General features: G+C 47.7%; 1 pseudogene; it reads left to right on the top strand.

Moving 5' to 3' along the window:
- Window positions 1–693: 693 nt before the first annotated feature.
- Window positions 694–3,635, top strand: LOC100766105 (annotated as a pseudogene).
- The last annotated feature ends 1,541 nt before the right edge of the window (window positions 3,636–5,176 follow it).

The following is a 5,176-nucleotide window of genomic DNA, read 5'->3' as shown; positions in this document are numbered from 1 at the left end:
TTACCAAACAAACAGGTAACCAATACATGGCATTGTAATTCGTTATTATACTTAACTGTGTATGGCTCTAAGACATGATCATTGGCCACGGACAAACACTTGCTTTGGAAATTTCTCTGTGATGTCCTAGCAGCTTAGGAGATCAAAGTGAGTTAAGATGAATTCATCAGACTCTTCAAACAGATGATTCCACAGTATGATCAGAAGTTCCAGAGGTTAATTAGATGCTGTACTGAAACTCTACCTAGTCAAATAAGGCTCTGAATCAAGTCTCACTGAGTACCCTATCAATTTGTTGTATATTATAGTGTTATAGCTGTTTAATAGTTAATTGATTGTATTATTTAAAATGGAAAGAAAGAAACCAAAGAAACCAAATGAGATCTTAGCAGATAGCACAGGATGTAAGAGATAAAAAAGACAGACTTTGGTTCAATGCAGTTCAATGAGGACTTCCTAGGGTCTCAGATCACCTGCAACCACAGCCTCAAACCCTCTTTTCTTGGTCTTTATCCCACCTTAGCTCATGTTAGTACGGTGGCCATGTCATTTTACCCTACCAGAAATGTTCCTTAACTAGTAGAGCCATACAGAGCTAGGGTGCCTGTGAGGTCCCTGGGCACTCACCTTCTTCATCTCTTCAAGGGCCGTGTCTACTCTGTTCTCCTCCAACCTGAACAGCCTCCTGGGAAGATGTCACCAGTCCTGATTCTCTTGATCTTTCTTCTGCAAAGTGGAGCTGGTGCAGGTGAGTGAACACCCCTGTCCCAGAGGTGCCATCCCATAATACCTCTGTGGACTCTGCCCATCTCTAGTCAGGAACTCTGCTGCACTGAACCAGGAGCTTTCTGAACCTCAGGTCCCATACCAACCCCACACATGAGAATCTTTTACTGGCTAGATTCTCAACAAGGTCTGAGGAAGGGAGGTGTCCTCAGAAGACTTAGTGGACACTATATACTTTCTGCTCTTTCTGTCACCGGGAGAGTGGATCATTCATTGGAGAAGGATGTTACAGAGATACTAAAGATACTAAAAGCTATATCATTAACCTTATTTGAGCCCAGAACAAGGGCAGTGTTACTGACCAGGCTGCAATGGGGAAAGACCACCAGCACGAGAATAGTAGCATGGTTTAGGTACCTGTACCCTCAGCCTGCTGAAGAAAGAGGCCCAGCCTGATGAGAGGCCTGCACTGCAAACTCAACGAGCTCTGCAGTTTGATGTTGGTTGGCCCCTCCATTTCTGTCTGAGGTCCCCAGGTATGTCATCTTTGCCATCACACACTCCAATGCCACACAGAATCTTTCACCCCATGAGCTCTGAACCACCATCCCTCCAGCTAAGTAGTACACTCTCATTCCTGCGGCCAAATCATTACTGAATATCTGAGATGTGTTGGATGCTAGAATAGGAGAATTTTAGAAAATCCTCCTCCACAGGGCTTGGGGTAAAAAGTGGAAAAATAAAACAAATCAAGACATTGGAGGATGGTAGAGGCACAATAAAAACAGAAAGGCCAGTAACCCCTTAGTGTATCCTCAGGAAGATAGAGCTTGCCCCTCCATGTATTTGTAAACAAGGGGCTGAAGGAAGTGCTATCCACCCATTCTCAGAGCAGGAGTGTGGCTTAAGATTCAACAAAGATTATTCTGTGTCCAAGGAATTCTGTCCACAACAGGCTTGGGGAACTGCAGATCCCATCACCTGTTCCCCTCCCTAGATCTTCCCTCCTGACCCCATCTTCTGCTCCAAGACACCCCATATTCTAGCCTTTTTTTTCAGAGGAGATCATAGGAGGCCATGAGGTCAAGCCCCACTCCGGCCCCTACATGGCATTTATTGAGTCTGTGCGTGATGATGGGAAGAAGAGTCACTGTGGCGGCTTCCTGGTGTGAGACAACTTTGTGCTGACAGCTGCTCACTGCCTGGGAAGGTGAGGAGAAACAGCAGGCCCACAATTTCTGAGACCTCCAACAAGGTCTTCCTTCCCCTAATTGTGGATGCTCCTATAAGAGCTGGCTATATGGGAGGACTGTGAAAATGAAAACCTGAAAACATGGAAACTGTGAGGTCCAAGAGTGAGAGTCAGAGCCTGGAGCACACTAGAGTTGAAAACAACTACAGTGGCCAAACTAAAGTGGTGGTTGTGGTTGAATGCACACAGTAAGAATGAATGCAAACTGTGGAATATTGCCTACAGCAAGAGGGAGCCTCCGGGCTTCTAATGTTCTTGAGAAGCAAAGAGTAGTAGGCCAAACCCTGATGCCATCCTGTCTCCTCAAGTCGACCCCCCCCCACTAGTACCCCACCTGCCTTTTACACCTCATGGACGATTTCCTCTCTCACTCCACATCTCTCATCTCCACTCTGCTATCTGCAGCTCTATGAGAGTCACTCTAGGAGCCCATAATGTCACAGCACAGGAGGAGACCCAGCAGAACCTCCCTGTGGCAAAAGCCATTCCATACCCATGTTATAATAGAGAAAACATCACAAATGACATCATGCTCTTAAAGGTGAGACCTGTCCTCATCCTGGACCAGGGATCGCCCCTCCTGCTCTCATCGCCCTCCTTTCCTCCCTTCCCCCCTGGCCTGCATGGGGTCTCAGCCCAGCTGTCAATGAGATGGACTCTTGCTTCTTCCACAACAGTTGCAGATGAAGGCCAAGAGAACTAAAGCCGTGAAGACCCTCAAGCTTCCATGGCGCAAAGTCCATGTGAAGCCAGGGTGTGTGTGCTCCGTGGCTGGTTGGGGAATGATGGCCCCAGAAGGCAAATGTGCAAACACACTTCAAGAGGTGGAGCTGACAGTGCAGAAGGATCAGGAGTGTGAGGCCTGCTATCCAGGTTATTACAACAAAGCCATTAGATGTGTGTGGGGGACCCAAAGATAAGAGTGCTTCCTATCAGGTAAGTTGGACTGTCATCCTCTATGGGCTGCATGGGAGGGGAAAAGCAATCTGGGTCCTAGAGTCAAGCATCAAGGGACTCCTTGGTTGTGACTCTGCTCTCTGGTAACAGCAGACACCAGTCACTAACTTGGGCCGCAGAGCTGAACAGGGCCTCTGTGAAGGCAGCTGGTGTAGACGGAGAATTTGCACAGTCCTCCTGATACCAGGTCAAGACTTTAGAAGCCGTGTCCCTATGTGCCATTACCACAAAGAGCAGGCACCTACATTTGACAATTGTCCTGTCCTCCATGCTCATATCAGGCCCACTCACCTGTCTCTGGGATCTTAAACAATGGCCTGGAGAAGAGGATCTCACACTCCCTCATACAGAGTGGATCACAGACCTGGAGAGAGGACAGAGCTGGGCTCAGGAGGGAGGTGAAGCAGTAACTCTGTCCACAATCAGAGCAGAATCTATACACCAGGCCTGAGCTCTCATCTCCCACATGCAGAGTACACAAGGCACCCTTCCGGAGAGGGAGACTGGGACTAGGGAGAAATCAGATCAGACCCCTGTGGCCCCTCTTCATTCACAGGGGGATTCTGGAGGGCCCCTCCTGTGTAAGAAAGTGACTGCAGGCATCGTATCCTTTGGATATTCTGATGGTTCCGCACCAAGAGTCTTCACCAGAGTGTCAAGTTTCCTATCGTGGATAAAGAAAACGATGAAACACAGCTAAGTACAGAGGAAAACAGAACCTTACCTGACTCACCAACTCCCCTAGGCTGAGTCCATGGCTGTCCAAGGATAGAAGCCAGCAACTCAATAAAGTCTCTTTGCTGAATGGAAAGACTGTTTTCCTGTTTATTCATGGGGAACATCTCTGTGCTAGCTGGTCAATGGCACACTTCTGCTGTATGCTCACCCGACATCACACACACACACACACACACACACACACACACACACACACACACACACACACACACACACGCACACGCACCGTGCCCAAGCTCAGGCAAGGGCATTGACCAGATCGCTTTTACTTGTCCCACTCTTTGGTGCCTGCACTTTTGACAGGACTAAAGCAAAACTTGAATATCTCTAATCTTGGTGTCTAGGGTGAACCTCTCCCTCTCCTGTGTCATTGGAGGAAAGGAGAGGGAAAGCACCATTGGTCTGGAGACATGGGAGACAGAGCTGAGGTCACTGTAGATGGGACTCCATGGACACAGTATCTCCATCCCACAGCGTCCTCATTAAGTGACAGCAATTTCAGTAAGGGCTGTTCTACATCTAGGACAAGTTTCCCTGTCCTCTGGACACAGTGCCAACTTCCTCAGGCCTCCCAGCTCCACCCCCTTCTCTTCATGCCCACTGAGAAGAGTCTACCAGCTTCTGTGCTTTACAGTCCAGTAGATCTGAGCATGTTCCTACTTCTTATCTGCCTACCTAGGACACCCAAATCCACATGTGGTTCCTTTCAGTAGGGCCTCAGCCCTGTGGTGCCAGTGTTAAGTCTTAACCTGGCAGGGGAGAGGAGAGCAAATGTCCAGGCCAGATGTGGCATCTCAGAGCATCCACGGAGGCCAGGGCACTCAGTGTCTCTCTCCAGAACCCTGCACACACCTCCCACATGCTCAGCTCTAAGAAGCCCCTCCCAGTCAGCTCAGTCCCCTGTGTGCTCAGCATCCATGGCACAGGGTCACCCAGAAATCATGAGCTGCTCTGAGCATGCTCATCTTAGTCACTGCTGGCCTCCAGGATGAGACTCCCTGCTGGTCACCTGGCCTATGATAGTCTTTGATATCCTCAGGAGTAAAATAAGTAGAAATCTCTACTTTTTTATCAGTCATCACTGAAATGTATGAAGTTTGGAAATGTCTTTAGTCTTTAGCTTCTACTGGGAAACTATTCAGAAAAGTATCACTTTTGGCTATTGGAGACCACAACACAAGTAAGAAAGTGTCACTGCATTTATTTAAAGGTAACAAATACAGAGCCATTATGCAGAATGTCTTTAAATCATAAGACATGCACACATTCAGGAACATAACTCAGAAACAGAATTAAATGTATGTTAGGAGACTGTGAAATAAAAATGAAAAACTGGTGTGTAGAAGTACCTGTATTATTTATACATCCTTGGTAGAGAGGTAGGAAGTCTGGATCTGCCCCAGGCAAGTCCTGCTTCCCCTTAGTGTCCTTCCAATGTTAGTTACTGCAAGTCATCATGAATAGCTACCTACAGAACTTTCATACAATTTCTCCTGAGGAGCT

This window comes from Cricetulus griseus (assembly GCF_003668045.3).
Source record: "Cricetulus griseus strain 17A/GY chromosome 1 unlocalized genomic scaffold, alternate assembly CriGri-PICRH-1.0 chr1_1, whole genome shotgun sequence".
Taxonomy (NCBI): Eukaryota; Metazoa; Chordata; class Mammalia; order Rodentia; family Cricetidae; genus Cricetulus; species Cricetulus griseus.
This window is presented reverse-complemented; position numbering and strand designations above follow the sequence as displayed.